Source organism: Anguilla rostrata, chromosome 5 (genome assembly GCF_018555375.3).
Source record: "Anguilla rostrata isolate EN2019 chromosome 5, ASM1855537v3, whole genome shotgun sequence".
Classification (NCBI taxonomy): Eukaryota; Metazoa; Chordata; class Actinopteri; order Anguilliformes; family Anguillidae; genus Anguilla; species Anguilla rostrata.
This window is the reverse complement of record NC_057937.1, coordinates 34,336,619-34,356,224: the sequence shown is the minus strand read 5'-3', so window position 1 is coordinate 34,356,224 and position 19,606 is coordinate 34,336,619. Positions and strand designations below refer to the sequence as shown.

The 19,606-nt window shown below is 41.9% G+C and overlaps 1 protein-coding gene across 2 annotated transcripts in view; it reads right to left on the bottom strand.

Moving 5' to 3' along the window:
* The window catches only part of LOC135255108 (synaptotagmin-7-like), a 124,625-nt gene that overhangs the window by 44,391 nt on the left and 60,628 nt on the right, over positions 1-19,606 (bottom strand). The window lies entirely within an intron of this gene.

The window sequence follows — 19,606 nt, the reverse complement described above, 5'->3', positions numbered from 1 at the left end:
ATTTAGCTAGCTATAGCAAATGTATCCTGCATTGCTAGCACCATGGCAGTAAGTTTGCTGTTAGCCACTGTTGCAGTCAAACGACTGTTCAGAAATAGTGATATGCCCCACATTGGGCTACTATTGCTGTCGGGTGTATATCCCTCTGTCAGACAAGGTCACAACCAAGGTCAATTGAATATCAAAGATATATCCAAAGTGCTCTTTACTAACACAATTACCTTACGATATACACAATTAAGTTAAATAATGAACTGCTTTTAGTCAATCATATTTCCATGCTAGTGTATTCATGATTTGCTTTGTTAGTTAAAACACATTAGGGAACTAGTAGCTAGCTTGTTCCAATCATCTCTGTTATAAAATATATTTTGAAAAGCATCATTGCCAAATAAGTCAGTGAGAAAAAAAAAAGTCTAAAGACAGTTTCCAAGCTAAAAAGGCACCACTTAATATAATCTGATTAATAGTTGTTCAGTATTAACATTTCAATTAAATCAATTTATCAACTATCAACTAGTGACCAGTCCTGAATTAACACTGAGAGAGCACATTTTTGCTGTCATTATCCATACTTAATTATTTTTGTGTATTTGTAAGATACTTCATTAATTGCCTTAATAAATTCCATTATTTTTGTTATAATCCAATTTTTAAATCCTTTCTTGTAATGTATGGCCAATTGAGAAGTAGGTAATTTAATTTATATTCAAAATAAGGCAAACAACAAGAAATGCAACTTTAATTGTTTTATACGATGCTTGCATTTCACCACGTATAAAGAACATTTTGTACATCAGATGGAGTGAATCCGAACATTAAATATGCAATTAAATATTTTATTCTGGACAGCAACCAGCACAATATGCAAAATACCCAGAATGGAGCCATACACTTTATATTCGTAATGATAATCTCCGCTTGTCATCCAGATAATGATACACATTAGGGATGGTTATTTAGATCCTTTCAATATTTGCATATCTACAACTCTCAAGATGTATTAAAGGCCACCCAACCACCCCCCCCCCCCAACCGCCCACCCCCCCACCCCCCCAAGACACAAACTTATCAAACTGTAGGATTTTTAAATACTGATTTACTCTAAAAGTTCTGGATTCATTAATGCATTCATGACACTCAGCAGACACTCAGAGTGCCTTACAGCATCAAGAGTGAACACTGACAGGGTCAATGACTAACCTCTAAGTGCCACGAAAACAATAAGTGCATTGACCGTAAGGAATAAAGAACGTACATTAAAGCTTAGTACAAAGCAAAAGACAAATTATACTTTGAACTTAATAGAAAACAAGCAGCAGTGTGTCATATTCATAACCATAAAGTCCAAGCATAAGGGCATAGTGGACAAGTGATAAGTCAAGTGTATAGGCTAGGATGGACCCTGTCATGTGCTGTGGCTAGGGCGGGGAATGAGGCGTTGCTTGAAGAGATGAGCGCCTGTCCGGTTTTCATCTCAAACGGAAATCTCATCTTTTCAAGCACCACCTCACACCCAGCTGCAGCACCTGACATACATACAGTATACTCATCCTAACATATACTCTTGAATTATCCCATGTCACTATGCACTACCCGACTGAAGGAGGGTGGTCACTCCAGCACCTGGGTGCCAGGCAGGAGAAGAGCCAAGCCTTGACCAGGATATCGCAGGGAGGGGACGGCAAGCCGCCCCAATGCATTTTGGTTTTGTTTTTTTAATACACGTTTCTCTCATGTTCATGTACAATACACACATTATTTGAGATGTCCTTTTTTTGCTCACTCATTTAACCAGAAATGCAACTACACAAGGCACTCACTCTGAGTTAAACTTGTTCTTGTAACACTTATTCAGGTACAGCATATCTAGCAGATAATTGCTGTCATGTGCTCTAGAGACCGTAGTACTGGAAGAGATAATGTCATAGGCAGTATTTTGTAACTTAACAAGGACTTATAAAAATCTGTGATTCCCATGATCCTCCATTATTGCTACATCAGCTGGGCTGAGTTGCTCTCGGAAGGAATCACAGGTCACGCTGCTAAGTAAGAGAGACGTACTGGGAGTAAATGCATGCTTTTAGTTGACGAACCCGTAGTTTAATTTCTGTCCATTTTACAGTTAACCTTAACCTAGAAGATTATTGACCTACAAAACAAAAAGGAAAGCCATTAGCAAACAGCATTTGATTTATCTTTAAAATGAATGTGGGAGCCTATGAATTAGATGCAGGTAAAAGCCAAACCGTTCTTTTCATCCGAACCAATTAGGCAATACATTTGAAATGGATGCTTCGTGAAAACATGGCTTTTTCACAGATTATGCAAAAACATTATCATATTTGCATTCCATTTTCCAGTAAAGGCCAGGGCACCAGTTTAATCGCACAGCTGTGGAGCCTGATTATTGTTTTGCGTGAGAATTTGTGCTCGAGCTTCATGACACCACACCACGCATGATATTGAGAGGACGATGGATTCATTAGAAACCCTGGCACCCTTGTCATTATCAATTATCTGTGGAATGCCTGTGCTAACAGATTGGACCTAAATTAGCGGCTATGAGTACAAGGGCCCACAGGACGTGGTGAAATACACATGTACACACACACGCACACGCACATGTGCACACGCGCGTGCACACGTGCACGCACACACATACTTAAACACACGACGACTCCTAGGAAAGCAGAAGCGACTTGACTGCTGACAGGCAAGAACAAGCTATCAAGTGCAACTCATCTATCATTCAAAGGCATCATAAAATGTTTAGGAAGATGGGGACAGAGTGAGAGAAAAACAGAGCAGGAGGGAGGAATGATTAAAATAGAACCAAAAATAGAAACAGCGAGAGAGTTGAGAGAGAGAGAGAGAGAGAGAAGGAGAGGGAGAGGGAGAGAGAGAGAAGGAGAGGGAGAAAGAGAGAGTGAGTGAGAGAGAGTAAGGACCGGTAGGAAACAGAGACGAGGAATTAGAAAGCGAGAGACATCGCGGGCGAGAAAATGACAGTCTGCTCGGCTGGGGGAGGGAGCAGGGAGAGGAACGAGGAGGAGAGGAACAGGGAGATCTGGATGCCCCGCTGAGGCAGGGAGGCCGCGGCGTGCCCTCGGCCCCGTAATCGTCACCGCTGCGGAGGGGCCGCACGCGGACGCTCGCTCGCTCGCTCGCTCGCTCGGCCTCAATCACAGATCGCTTCCCTCCCTCGCGCCCTCTACCCAAGAGGCACCGCCGACACTCTTCACGTCTTCATTTTTATTTTGAAACCGCACAGGTCTTAAATACCATCTCAGTCCCAGAAAACATCAAAGCAGTTTTTACGAGCTCTCTGCCCTCTGTTTGCGAATCTATTCAAACTGAAATAAACATTAATTAGTAACTGTATAAAGGCTGTATAAATATCCTTTTAAATACCTTTTTGACCTAAATAAGAATTCTTATAAAATGTTTGGATTGCGCTTTACCTCATTAGGTGATGCAATGTTATCTTAAAATCTTATAATAGGGTAAAATATAGGGTATATAACAGTGCAAAACATTGCAAATATATCAGTATTTACTTATAATAGTTTTCGAAAGCGCTGTGTGAATCTGCACGTAAAAAACAACATCAAAAAATAGTTAAAAGATACAAAAACAATGCAGTGAGAGCTGCTGTTTTGGCTCTCTTAGGCTAGATCTTACAGTGGACCATCCTCTCCCACATTTAGAGTCCCACCTCTGACCCAGGAAGGGTGTGAGGTTGCCAGGTCTCCAGGGACAAAGAAATGATGTCACCTGTGAAAATGAGCTCAAAGAGAAGCCCATCTCCCAGCAGCAGTGGAGACGTAAGCCTATTTTCACACACAGCCGATTTTCTTTTTTTTTTTCACCCCGCGCCTCTTGTTTCACGGCGAAGCGGATTGAATTACCTCTAACGCAGCTTAATTGGAAACGAGGACCTGATGTCAAGGCGCGTCGTTTTAATTGAGCAGCTGGGGGAAGATGCAAAGCGTTGGAGAGCACGCGAGCGCTGACATCATAGGCTTCTAATTGCTTTTAAAATGTAATTTGTTATTTTCTGTTCTTTGATCGATTAACATTCCTAATCACCTGATAAATGGTAACTTACAAAACCTTTAGTATATCTGTGATCCTAATTAATTCATCCTTTCACTGTAGCAGTATGGCTGGTGATCAGTGTGCATTAAACTGTAACAAAATGAAAGAAAGTCACATGCTGTAGTTAGGGAGAAAAAGTCCAAGTCTATTCTAAGAATGTTTTCCATTTATTTTACTGATATTTCGACATTATAGTGGTTCATTGGTGTGACATACACGCATTGTAACTGCCATCTTTTCCCTCAGTGATAACTGGCAAAAATACCCGCGCAAGCATTCATTGTCAGCAATGTAACAGCCAACAGGGAATGATTAATGCTGTAATGGCAGGCTAACTAGCTGATTGCCACTTGTGTCTATTTTTTGTTTAATGGCCTCAAATGCCTTTCTTGTTTTGATGTAACTAGACTGGGATTGGAGTGAGATAGCCGTATGGGCTGTTGCCGCTATGTGCTTGGCAGATTCGAAATTTGGGCAGCAGGTTGCGTTATAAAAAGAGCAGACAACCCACCTGGCATCCAGTTCTGCACTCTGCGTGCTTGCGTTTGAAGCTGCATTCTCCTGCATTAATAAATGAGCACAATGGCTCAAAAATGTGCTCCGCCTGGCATGTCTCTCGCTGAAATCTTTACACTGGCGTCAGCAGTAGGTCTTCAAATCGAAGATGAACTTCAATGCCTTCGTGAGAGACAACTGGAGGGGATGAGCGAGCGCAAGAGGTCAGAGGCACGGATAGCCACCCCATGGCGGGAAAGGGCAAGCGGGGAGGTGGGACTAATGGGTTGGCTGCCAGGCGAGTCTAAGCAAAGCTTCCATGAGCAAAAAGTTCAATTTCTGCTGGCTGCAGCCCACCCCAAACCCCCCCCAACCCCACCCCCCCCCCCGCTGAGGTGACAAGCTGGTTACCTCACATGGGGCTAGCGGAGCCTGTGGCTGGCCAGCTGGGGACTGCGGGAACCCTCGATTTAGCTCTACTAGCGAGTCGGTGGTGCAGGGTTCGACTGCTAGTTCCAGGAGTATTGCTGGAGCCTATGGCCCACAAGCCATGGACTGATGGAATCCTCTGCTGGTATCTGCTCGGCAGGCTAATGAGCTAGAGTCACGTGGCCTAGCTATTAATAACAAGGAGGCTAGTGGAGCCCCTGACTGTAGCACTGGAGGTCAGAGGTACCCTCTGTTAGCCCCAGTGTAGCATCTCCCTTCGAGTTGCATCTGTGATGGCTTAGCTGGCATGGGGAACCCTCTGCTAACACTAGCTATGTGGGGATGCGTACCACTGAGCATGAAAGTGCAGCGGTTTGATGGAAAAGGGAGCCAGCAAGCTCACCTCGCACAGTTTAGCCTCATCACAGATACAGCTCTCTGGACTGAGCAGGAGGGGGATGTCAACTTGGCGGCATCCCTGGAAGGTGAGGCACTGCAGGCACTCCTGGACATCAGCGTCTTTCGAGAGCCTCGGTTCAGCACTGGCCAGTCGGGTTGGGGAGGTGCTCTTAAAGACACTACACTCGAAAGAGAGGAGGCCTGGGGAGAACGTGTGCCTGCATGCTGTGGACGTTCAGCGGCTAATCCAGCGTGCCTACAGATTCAGCTTGTCCCTCTTCATGTTCCTGAGGGGGCTAAATCCATGCCACTTGAGGCAGTAGGTCCGCAGTCGCGGCAACCTGAGCGAGGCCCTGGTGCAGGCCGAGGTCGAGCAGGCCGAAGAGTGGCGGGCCACTCAGAAGAAAGGGGCGATCTGGAAGTGACATTAGTTCCGACTCGGGCGGCGACGACACAGCGACATGCATTGTAGCGCTGCAAGAAATGCAGCAAGAAATGTCATCTGATGAGGGTGTGTAACTGGAAGCTGCAGGATGATGCACAATGGCAACTGCAGTCAGAAAACAGGGGCAGACTGGCATAACTGGGGCACTGTCAGTCTGTGGACTGGAGTGTCCTGAGAAGAAGAGGGTGAGTCGCTTGGGCTGCAGCGAGAATAGCATTTATGTGTACTGTGAGGTAGCCGGCACACCAATAACTGCATTAGTTGACACAGGTTCTGCCATTAGTTTAATTCAGCTGGGACTGTTAGCAGGTAGCATGTCATGGTTAGCCATTAACATGTTCCTGACAACCGACAGAGGGAACTTCTATGTGCTGGTGGCCATTGACTACTTCATGAAGTGGGCAGAGGCATATGCAATTCCCTCACAACAAGCATTGGTGATGCCAGAGTGTCTGGTGACAGGCATGTTCTCAAAGGAACGTCAAAAGCCAGTCTGCCTCCACCGGTGTGAAGACCCACACCACCCCACTGCACCCCCAGAGCAATGGTCTAGTGGAGGTTTAACCGTACACGATCTACTCAGTTGACACTGCTTACAGCTCACCATCACCGTGACTGGAACTTGTACCTGCCCCCAGTCCTGATGTTCTACAGGATGGCTGTGCAGGTGTCTATGGGTTGGGTTACTGTTTGGGTTGACCTAGTGTTTAGCAGGCCCCCTCAAACTGACCTGCCCACCACACTGGGCCCAGAGTACATCCACCAGCTGCAGGACCGCCTGGACTGCATCCACGAGCTGGGTCAGGAGTACCTCAGCAGTGCAAGTGTAAGGCAGAAGAGGAACTACGACCTGCACTGCACTGCTCCAACAGGGTGATCCAGCTGAGGCACACGGCCTGAGTGTACAACACCCACCAACGAAAGGGCCGGACACCAAAGTCGTAAAATGACTGAGAGGTCCCTGCATGGTCTTCCAGCAATTGTCCAATGTGGTTTACTGGGTCTGACATCAGCTTCACTGGTGGGAGGTGATCCTGTATGTTGAGTGCCTGGTGTCGTACAGGGGTCCCTGCACCCAGAACTGCAGTAAACGCCCCCATGCAGCAGTCTGCAGCCGTCAATCCCCAGCAGCCACCCACGTCCCTCAGCACCTCGCTAGTGGCAGCCGCCAATGCACCCCAGCAACAGGCCGCAGTCGCCGGGAGTGGGCAGAAGCTCACGTTCATGCCACCCACTGGTTTGTTTAAAGCAGGAACTGCAATAAAGTGGGCGTGTGACAAGTTGGAGGGTTTTTTTTAATTGTGGGGGGGGGGGGGAGGGGGTAGTGTAATGGCGGCTGGGTAACTAGCAGGACGCTGCTTGTGTGTATAGTTTAATGGTCACAAATGACTTCCTTGTTTTGATGTAACTAGTCTGGGATTAGGGTGAGATAGTCGGTGTGGATTTCACCGTTATGTGTTTGGCAGATTTGAATTTGGGTGACAGGCTTGAGTTTGAAGCTGCACTGTTCTGGATTAATAAATGAGCGCAGTGCCTCAAAAATGCGATCCGCCTGGCATGTCTCGTGACATCCTTAAATCCTTACAATATTAATTATTTCATATTCACATTTTCAATATATATGTAGATATAGCTATGCAAACTGATACATTCTGTTTATATAACAGAATATTATTTGGAGTATTTTTTTATAACTTTAAACGACTGAATATTATCAATTGCCTGGTCAAATGAAAGAATATGCAATTCACAACTTCTTATCTAGAAAACATGGAGATGTTCATAAAAGTCCTTTTGTTCCTGAGGGCAAGTGTTTTGAAGCAAAGATGCAGAGGGATTATACTGATTATCTGTGGAGAATACTGATCATAATAGGAGTGTGAATGAGAGCGTGTGTTGGGGAGGGGGGCGATGTGATAAATGTTTTTATAGTGTATATTAGTGAATTAGTTGTGCTAAGCTAACCCTGAAAAATAGATAGTATTCTTGGGGGTTATTGAAGAAACACACATTCTTTGAGACGCTGCTTGGACTACCAGTTTCAGAATCGGAGAGAGAGGAAAGGACAAAATGGAAGAGGGGCAGATAAAGGAGAAGAGGGGAGAGAGGGGAAGGAGACAGATACTAGAGGGAGGGAGATAAACAGAGAGACAGGAGACAAGGACACCGCGAGATAGAGCGAAAAAAGGGACAGGGGCAAATGCAGAGAGAGGGGAAACGAAAGGATGCACACGTAGACAAGAACACGGAGAGATAAGCAGAGACAATGAGATGGAGGACAAGCGCGGAGAGGAAGGAAGGAAGATAAATGGCAACAGATGAGGGAAGAGGGGGTTAACAGAAGAGAGGGATGAGACCAGCGCATCCTCCGCACAGGAGGATGGAGAGATACACGGGGAAAAATGGACAAGGGCATCGCAAAAGATGCGACAGAGAGCAATGGAGACAAAAAAGGAATGAAGAGAGTGAGAAAACAAAAGATAATCATGTTATGCCCAAAGGCTCTGTACTTGGCCCCCCTCCTCTCCTCCCTTGGCATTCAATCTCTCGGGTCTGTCATCTTCTTTCATGGTTTCTCGTACCATTTCAATGCTTTCTATGCAGGTGTGCACATTCCTTTTATGCATTATCTAACAAAATCCACCCCTTCCTCACCACCTATTCTGCAAAGCTCCTAGCCCAGACCCCAGCATTCTTACGCATGGACTATTTCAATTTCCTTATCCCTCTGGTCTCCCTGCATGTGCCACTGAACTCCTGCTGGTAATAAAGCACGTTGGCATATTTACAGTCTGCCTAAGCTTTCTCTTGTAGCTCCACTCCTTTTTTATTTTCATTGGATACCTGTAGCTAGCGTCAAGTTTAAAACATTGGTACATACTTACAGGCGAAGTGAATGTAAGAGCTCCACCATAGCTCCAATCAATGTCATATCCTACACCCTGGCCAGGGGCGACATAGCTCAGGAGGTAAGAGCGGTTGTCTGGCAGTCGGAGTGTTGCCGGTTTGATCCCCCCGCTCTGGGCGTGTCCTTGAGCAAGACACCTAACCCCTAATTGCTCCCAATGAGTTGATTGGTACCTTGCATGGCAGCCTTTCACCGTTGGTGTGTGAGTGTGTGTGTGAATGGGTGAATGAGAGGCATCAATTGCAAAGTGCTTTGGATAAAAGCGCTATATAAATGCAGTCCATTTACCATAGTCTCTCCGTTCCGCAAAATGGAGGCGACTGGCTATGTCCTCTCTGCATGGCTGCCTTTACCAGCCATGATGCCTGCCTGTACTAGGCCCCCAGTGGTGGAGCAAACTTTCTATGGTGGTCAGAACAGCACAATAGTTGACCATCTTAGATGCAGACTAAAGACCCACCTCTACAGACGCTTATTATTTCCCACCCATTCCCACTCCCCACCTTTTTATAATAATTCAGGTTACACCATTTTCTGGTTCGAGGTTATATTATTCTGGTTTTATGTGCCACCTGCATAAATTCAAAATTTCTATAGTCAACAAAGTTAATGTGATGTTTCGTGTATACTGTTTGGCCTGGGAATGCAGTTAGCCGGGTCTGGCAGTATTGCTAGTCATCTACATTAATCAGATGAATACATTTTCTGAAACATTTTCAGTTGCTGTGGATAAGATGTGCTGTGCTAAATGAATGTAATGTTGATAGATATTGATGTTTTCTTTATTTTACAGATTTTGATAATGCAATGAAATATATAGTTCCAACAAAGTGTGTGTGTCTGTGTGTGTGAGAGAGAGAGAGAGAGTGAGAGATAGAGAGAGAGAGCGAGCTGGCACTCTCTATCCCAGCTGTGTTTGTTTGTACTGAACAAGTGGGCCTCAAGTCTCTTCATCCTCTCTCAACATTACCCCACTCTCTGCCTAATTAGCTAAGTGCGCTTCATTAAAATCATCAACCTGCTTAATGTTGAACATTGTGCTTTTGCATGGGCTATAAAGCAAAGTTTTTATGCACCTGAACGATAATTTGAGTTTTGCTTGAAAGATAACCTACATCATTTTATGCGCTCACACTGTGCTCACATTGGTTTCTTAATCATTATTCATACCTAACGATGGTTTAATATTAATAAGAACTTTTCTTTGGTCTATTTTTGATTTTGCCAAAGGCATCGACCATGGTCTTTTCGCTTGTGAAAAAAATAAAATAAAAATGTAATAATATTTTTATGTAAAATACCTATATATAAACTGACATATAAAATTAAAATTTAACACTTTTTCTGAATATTTTCCAGAATGTTCCAAAGAGGCTTCCTGTATTGGCGAGAAAAGTCAGAACACAAGTTAACTTCCCAGAGTAGTGGATTGCATTAATGAAAAAATCTTTGGAAAAAATGCAAAACAACTATGCAACAATGTGTGAATCCTCAAATCCTGATAAATGGCCATTATACTGTAACCCTCCACATATGCAGTTTAAATTAATATCGAAATAAATGTGTGCTATGTCAAGATACAATTGTGCGATGACGCCTGATTCACACCCTTGATAGAACAGGCAAAGAGAGCTGCATAAAATATGAAATTACTTGTAATGAGCTATACTGCCTGCTCAAAAAGGAAGAATTATATTCTTTCTACAAAAACTGCTCAGTGAAAAAGATTTTGAGGATACTCTCTGCAAAGCCATTGCAAAGTGATATAAAACCGATAGTTTACAGCAATATTAATGTAATCGTTTCAGTAATTCATAGCTTAATATTTGTTACAATTTTCATTGTGTACACGCTCCTGTCCTATGGCCTGTAAACGGCATTTGAAATCGGTGTGACCTGCATATTTTCTGTGTTGTCAACATAGAAATGGAATATAGCTTTAAAAAAAAAAAAAAAAAACTATTTAGATACAGAATCACAAATATCGTGGACATTACTCTTCAAGACATTATTTTTCAAAAGTGTTGCAATTTTCTTCTTACATCCTACTCTGTACACCCTACAGGCCTGCATTTGGTATTTGAAATTGCCCAAAAATACCTGATCCAGCCAGGTTGTTGAAAGTACAGAAAGTTTTTTTTGAAGATTTTTGATTACTTCCTGACTGAAATTTGCAGGTTCAATACGAATGCTATTAATGCTAATTAGTCAGCTGCAATCACAATTGGGAGAGAAAGGGTTCAAGGCCAACAACAAGGAAATCCTCATTGAAGCGGACAAGTAGGCTTAATGGGAACAGGAATATTTTATGGATAAAAGACAGAAAAGGCATCTTATTCTACATACAAGGTATTAAAAAACCAATATGGATTAAATCTGAATATTATGCACTAACAAAACATGACAATAAATAGTTGATCATGCAGAGAAATAGTTATGCTCATTTATATCCACTTCAGACAGTGTTACTTTTATTAGTGTCTCCTTTAAACCCACCTAACAAAAATGTTCATTTAAAATAAAAATAAACTTACACATTTATTGTCCATAAAACAATGAAGTAATATAAACTTTATGCAAAAATGTGAGCTATGCATGCTTTTCATGCTTCATGCCAATGAAATGGACCATACTGTGCGGCTACTGTATGTACAGCACTATGTGGTCTGTTCAAAAGATGAACACCGAAGGATGTGAATAACCTTGAAAGATTGTGCATGGAGGAATAGTAAAAGAATAAAAATTGAGGAATAAAAACAGGCTAACGAGTACACAAAGCTAAAATTCCAGTTTTCTTCAGTTTGTATGAACGACTGAACGCACGATTTAATAAATACAAAATATCGCCGACCCAGTCTTCGAAGTAAATGTTTTCTTTGCGCGCGGCAGGCAGTGAAAACAGTGTTCCCAGTGCACTTCCGTACTGAGCCGAGCTTCAGTCACGCAGCCGAGAATGAAGAATGACATTTTAATGGGTGTTGACGAGACCTGCGCAAACATGGCGGCGTGATGCACAAAAACCGCCTCGGTGGAGACGGAGGGGAACAACAGAGCACAGCCCCCCGACCTCAGGCACGCAGGGCAGGCACAGAGCACACGGCCCCGGCAGCGGGACCCCACAGGCTACCGACGGTGCGCTTTGAGTGGAGAACCAGTCCCGTCGCTTCTAGCTAGTGCTAGTGCTAGCAAACCGCCAGTTTGACAACAAAAAGAGAAACAGGCGGGCCTTGTGTGCAGAAACCCGCCTCACACTGATACAGCACTGCCGGAAGCCAAGGGTGCCAACAGAGAGGAATAATAGATGATGGAAATTTTGTTTACTTGTTTTCCTTGCCGCATACGTTTGTTGGAGAACAACAAGCGGGCAGCTCAGAAGGCGGTGTAAAGCCAGGGCGCAAGCTAGCATTTGTTTTTTTTTTTTCAAGCGGATAGCCCACCGACCTCAGGGGATCTGTTGCACATAGAGAAAATTACAACGGTGCGAAAGCTTGAAAAAAATTTCTGGTTGCAGCAAAGAGGCTCTTACCGTACCGCCACGCGGTCAATTCTGACGCACGGCACCAGATAGCCTCCACTGAAAACCATTATGGTATTTCCACATTACGGTACCACATGAAAATCTGTCTGTCAGACCCCTGGGTGAAATTCAGGGGTGACAAGGGAACGGAAGAGCGAAATGACTCTGCGGGCAGACGTAGAGAGAACAGACAGCTAGATCCGTTATAGTTAGCGGGACAATCGAAATGGTGGTGATGGAGGTTGCTTGACAAATGGTCCAGAGACATAATTCATACAAAGACCAAGACAGCAGTCTGTATTAGGTGAAACAAAGATGTCCGATTGAAACTACTGACACGCTAACAGTGGATTCTGTGGCTTTCACAGCGCTGCATATTAATTAACAAATTATGTTTTTGTTTGACCTAATACAGGTTGCTTGTCTCACTTTTGTAAAGGTAGTGGTTACAGTTTATTTTCCTTCCATGCCTTGATGTTGGCTGCAGTTCCTCATGGCGACAGTTTCAGGCTTGCAGTGGTGCCTGGCAGCCCACCTTAATTCAGTAAATCCACATAACAACCACAACAACAGTAAATAGTTTGCCTATTATCTCTGAAGGGTATCATGGATTTATTTTAGGGGCCGAGGAAGTGGGATTGCTCAATGATAAAACATCAGGAAAGTAAAAATACAGTGATTCTGTGGATTTTAATCCAGAAAAATGCGTATTTTTCAGTTTTCTTGTAGATGGACTAAGGTGCCCTTTAACTGACCTAATTCATATTGTACTGTACCAAAAAAAGAATTTCCATATGGAATTTAATATAAGACCAGCCAGTTAGGTCAAATCACAGTTACATCTCATCTGGACATCTGCATGACCAAACTTTAGTTTTCAATGAATAATTATGAATAAGGCAATATGAAATATCGAACATATTTTTAAAAATCATAACAGTGCATTTACGCAGTAAAATGTCGAGAGTTAATTCAGCTCTAACAGAATACAAATAAGTCCAATTGTGACTATATGTACTGTTTGACAGTTAATTTAACATGGAAATGTTTAGTGTGTATTTAAAAGCTAATAAAATACCTGTAAACTTGATTTGTTTATATAGACCACCATCATTATCACAATTTACATTGAGTGATATGCTCCAACGTTTCATATGCACATTTCCCAGGCAAGTGTCGTGACTTTTTAGAGCAGACATCTGCGTCTGTCTCAGTTCCGACCTGAGATTCTTTCCTCTCGCCTAATGGCCCAAATGCATCGTGTTCCATCATTCATTTATTTTGTACCCAACTGTTCATTCAATTCAGTAAGAGTCCTGTGCATATCTGCCTCAGCAAAAGCATCATAAAGGTCCTGATGTCCTATCTATTATAAGTATACTATTATATCAGTAACTATAACACTTGATATTATAATGCTCAGTTACAAAGAGACGCTAATAATAATAATAATAATAATAATAATAATAATAATAATAATTAGATTCCAGTTTGACAGGCACAATTCTTCAGTATTTATAACCCAAAGAACATTAAATGTCAACCTAAGCAAATCATTGCAAAAATCTTCTTAATGACCATGATTATTCAAAAACAAAATGGCTGGTAAGTGTCTGGAAAGTGATACACATTTCAGAACATAAGTGCCAAAAATGATAAAAGTGGACAGATCCAGTGAATGGAGAAGGATTCCTGCTCACAGAAATTCTTTTCAAAGCAATTTACAGAAGCCAGGTGCCATACAATAAAATAGGACCATGCCATTTTGCTAAATAATCTAATCAAATTGACTAGATTTGCTAGAAACCAATGTTAATTAAGCAGCTATCTCATTGTCAGGACTCAGTGGTGTAAATGGGAAGTGAATGCAACTACAATTTACTTTCAGTTCTGTTATTCTAAGTGTCATAATGGTGTATATATGTTAAGCTATAGCCACACATGGACAAGTGCATATGTTTTACAGAAGCAGAGTAAATGAGATTCTAATAGTGCATGCAATCAAATCAGCCAGCTTGGTTGTTCAAATGTCAGTGAATGTTAATGGTAATGTTAACTGGTTAACTGAGTTGACCACCATTTTAATATGTGATAAAATATTCACACTGATATTATATGGTGTGATGCAACATTAGAACTTAACATTGCATGCTGCCAGCCTAGCAATGTGTTGGCATTTTATTTGAGTAAAATTTGTAAAAAAATAAAAAATAGAAATAAAAAAAGAAGAAGATATTCATGCAGATGCAGTAACAATCTTATGGCAATGAGTGAAAATATAAAAATATAAAATGTGTATTACGTAGCATACATAAATCATTAAAAAGATGACAAATCTAATTAAACAAATGAGAAATTGCATTCATTAATTTAATAGACATTCCTGGCTACTGGGGTGGGCACATGCTCAAAGAATGTAATTTTGATTTTAATATATATTTCTTATATTTTATATTTGTTTGAATATATATATATATATTTCTTAGTAATGCTACAATGTGCCCTTTACATCTTTTTGTAATCTGTTTGAATCCTGCTCATCATAACTGCATTAACCTGCAAGAGAAATTGTGAAAAACCTTTAGCAACACTAAACCATTCATATAAAATATGTTAGACATAGATACAGACGTTGCAAATATTTAGAAATGGGATCACATGTGTCCAAGTCAGAAATGCAGTCAGTGGTGGAGATGACTACACTAACATACTGAATGCATCATGAAATTTACTTTTCGTTATCTATAGTTAAATCTATTTTCAGCACAAAGTAGATGCAACCATTAGAAATGATCTCATAAGTTCTCATTACCTGCTATCTTAATACGCCCAAGTTACCATTAGATTTTATTAGAATGTGTAAAATTTAAGTCATACTCTTTCTCTGAAGGATTACTTGCAGAATGTGGAAATGAAAAAAACAAACAGTTTTTATCATTCTAGAAATGAAATATTCCTTACATAACCAACCATAGGCCCACACCTATGACAAAAACCATATCTGGCTTGCTGCCAGTTACATTGAGAAATGTGTTATTGCACCAATGTTACTTGTGTATGGTGGCATTGTATTTGTCCACACATGTATTCTGAATCTGTGCATGATAATTCAACAGAGGTAGAGAATAAGAGAAAGACAAAGAGTATGTGTCTGCATGTGCTTATCCATGCTTGCATATTGTGCGTGTTTGTGTGTGTGTGTGTGTGTGTGTGTGTGTGTGTGTGTGTGTGTGTGTGTGCGTGTGTGTATGTTGTGTGTACATCTTCTTGTGGATCTGTCAATGTGGCTGAGCTGCAATTTGTGTTGGTAGGTTTATGTATGTTTTACTGTCATTCTTTTTAAACCTCCCTCTTTAATGGTGTGTTGGGGAATAGTGTTGCCATGGAGAACATGAGAGAAAAAGAGAGAATAAAGGAGAAGAGAGGAATGAGCTAATAAAGTTATGTTGTGTTCACGGCAGGTGCTGGAGGAAGAGATGGATGTTTCTCATTGCTATTCTCTTTGTTGAATATCACTGTCACAATACTCTCCTGATGGAACTGTCTCCTGACTGTCGGAACTGCATTGTTGTTTGGGCCTGTTAAATCACTATATTGGTCCTCATCACAACTGTGCTGTTAATTACTGTCAATGCTGTTCCTCTCTATCACTGTACTGTTCCTCTATCAATGTGCTATTCCTCTCTGTCACTGTGCTGTTCCTCTCTATCACTGTGATGTTCCTCACTGTCACAGTGCTGTTCCTCTCTATCACTGTGCTGTTCCTCTCTATCACTGTGCTGTTCCTCTCTATCACTATGCTGTTCTTCTTTATCACTGTGCTGTTCTTCTATTACTGTGCTGTTCCTCTTTATCACTGTGCTGTTCCTCACTGGCACTGTGCTGTTCCTCTCTATCACTGTGCTGTTCCTCATTGTCACTGTGCTGTTCCTCACTGTCACAGTGCTGTTCCTCTCTATCACTGCTCTGTTCCTCTCTATCACTGTGCTGTTCTTCTTTATCACTGTGCTGTTCTTCTATTACTGTGCTGTTCCTCTTTATCACTGTGCTGTTCCTCTCTATCACTGCGCTGTTCCTCTCTATCACTATGCTGTTTCTCTCTATGACTGTGCTGTTCCTCACTGTCACTGTGCTGTTCCTCTCTATCACTGTGCTGTTCCTCATTGTCATTGTGCTGTTCCTCTCTATCACTGTGCTGTTCATCAGAGTCAGTGTGTTGTTCCTTTCTATCACTGTGTTGTTTCTCTCTATGACTGTGCTGTTCCTCACTGTTACTGTGCTGTTCCTCTCTATCACTGTACTGTTCCTCTCTATGACTGTGCTGTTCCTCACTGTCACTGTGCTGTTTTCGCCAGTGTATTGGGACTAGTGATCATATCATTGTGTCAGTATGCCAGCTAATCAAACTCGAGGGGCTGAGCATATACATGGAAGTCTGCACTTGACTGCTTTATGGTAACCTTTTGTTACCTCAAGGAAAATATGCGTGCACTATGATTTCAGTATTATTAAATTCTAGTCTGAAGGTGAATGATCTATAAATAAATGTGGCATAACGGTCTCTTACTGTGTCAACATTAGTATCAGTGTCAGGCAACAATACCCTTTAATGCCAAAGGAATAAGAACACTGCATTCACTTAGGTCTCTGTGTTCCAGTATTCCTGTCAGAATAATAGTGTGCCTTTGCCTCTTTTAGTTTCATTGCAGTGTGTGTGTGTGTGTGTGTGTGTGTGTGTGTGCGTGCGCGCGTGTGAGTGTATGTGTGTGCGTGTGCTTCTGCTTGTTTTAATCATTACTGGTTCTTTATCCAACGTAACTTGTATAAAGAAACAAAAATTAAACAAGTTTTCACTAAAGGGCCCCTGAATCCAGCCGATCAAATCCATGGCAACATTGTAATAGGCTAAATTTGTTTTATTTCATAAAACATAAGATAAATAATCCAACTCATTTTGTAAGATTGTAAGGGAGATCTATCTTTGTGGGTGAGCCTGAATTTTTTTCTCTGCTTGTAAATGAAAAAATCCAATCCAAATGACCTTCAAAGGATGGTGGGTAATGTAGTCATTCCAAACGCCCACTGATTGCATCTGTCAAATACAAGGTTAAACCGAGGTTGCATACCAACCTCCTCAAGACAGCAGTATATTTATTTGTGGACATGCATTGGTGCCCCACAACTGAACCTGAGTCGTTCATCTGCCATCCAGAGTGTTTTACAAGCGTAGGATGAATCAGTATTCAATTAACTTCAGACACACAAGAAACTAAACAAATCAGCCAAACTTTGTTGGCTCAATGAATGGCAACTTCCTTTTAATCAATCACATTTCATACTGCATAATGGGTGTCAACATGCTCCGTGACAGAAGGTCAGATAATTCTCCTTCCTGTTCCCTGCCAATTAGGAGAGTTGCACCTGAGCTGGGATTACACTGGAAACCTGTGCTCAGATCAGAAGATGGCAACTTTTTAATGAGTCATCTTCATTTGTTCTCAAGAGATGAGTTCGCTTTTATTCAAGTGGAGAGCTGGTCGAACACATTTTCTTTCTGTATACGGACAACACTGAGTATATGGCATGTGACAAAGTTGTGTAAGTCGCTCTGGATAAGAGCGTCTGCTAAATGCCTGTAATGTAATGTAATGTAATGTGACATGAAATGTGATGGTCATAATATATATCTACCTAAACACTTTGTAAAAATAGTATTTTTGCACTAATTCTGCACAGATCTGAATAGCTAGGAGTGCCACAGCTGAAGCGTACGGACTCTGATAAACTCCTCGAAGACTATTTTCCAGACCAAAGGTCACACTGTACCATGGCAGGGATTGATCCGATCTCAGCGATGACCACTGGGAGCCTGCTGGGGCCTGAATTGCATTGAGGAGGAAGTTACGCTGCAGAAAGTGAGGCGAAGTGGCCAGCTTTAACCCACCCAACTCCTGGCAGGACCAACATGCCACTGGAAGTTCCTCACCATCACTGACACTGCTCATTATGTACGTCATACAACTTACAATGCTATATCAGCTATATAAGTTTTGACTTAATGAAGCAATGTGTCACCTTCACTAAAGAGATGCAGAGTTGAATGGGTGAATTCAGATCTGAGGTAAGTTCAGACAGCCAGAGTGCTAGGTCAAGGCATTTGCATGGTCTGTTCAGATGTCCTGACAATTTCAGTGATTGCCACTGAAATGACGGCATCAGAATTTTGTTTAATTTGAGACAAGATTCATTATTTTCTTTTCCCCAATGCATTACAAGGTTTTTGCATTGTTGCAGGTGGAAGAAAAATAAATGCATTATGGGAGTTTGTGGTTTCAGTAGGCTTTAAATTAGTCTCCTAATGCAGGAATCTCCAAGTTCTTCCTCACCAATTCTCAGCGAAAGTTTGAAGGAAGCCGTGAGTACACTATACACGTGGGTTCCAACCCCATGGAGAAGTGAGCCGACAGGTTTTTTCTATATTACATTACATTACATTACAGGCATTTAGCAGACGCTCTTATCCAGAGCGACGTACAACAAGTGCATTGGTTCACGGTGTAGAGGTGAAAAAGAAACACACTAGAGTGAAGTAAGGATCGTAGTGCCAGAAGTGACCACATCGATCAGACTCCACCCTGTAGAGTAACTTTCAGCAAACAAATCCACCAAGTACAAACTAGCACTGAATCACATTTGCTAATCAGACAAACAACAACAACAATCCTGCCAAATAAACTAACGTAATCGTATTATCCTAACTAGGTACATTCTAATGCCCATTTGTAGAGATTTAAAAAAAAAAATGGATGTGTGGAATGTATGTGTATTGTGCAAGTAGTTTTTTCATTAGTACCGAAGGCTATGTGAAGTAAAACAATTGTTCTAAAATATACCTTTGGGTTAACTGATTTGTGGGTTTAGTGATATATATATATATATGGGGGCTCATGTATTTTATTCTAATATCGCCAGAGTTAACTATATAGTAACTTATTACTATAGGGTAGCTCATAGCAAATTCAACATCTACATTGCTGGCCCAGGCCTCTAGGGATACAAGTTGTACCCAGAGTGCAGTTTGGAGGTAGCCGTCTCGTTGTCGTAAAATTTCTCCCAACCTTGAAGAATTGCTGACTTGTTTACATTCTGGACAGATGTGGCTGCCGAGTAAACCTACACTGTTTTTGTCGCAGCACTTTCGACACAAGCAATAGCTATCGGAAGCGCTGTCCTAAAATTGTGAATAGGGCCAAACCCACAAGCATAGAATTGTTATCGCGGCGACAGAATTATATAGAGAAATGCCATCTTT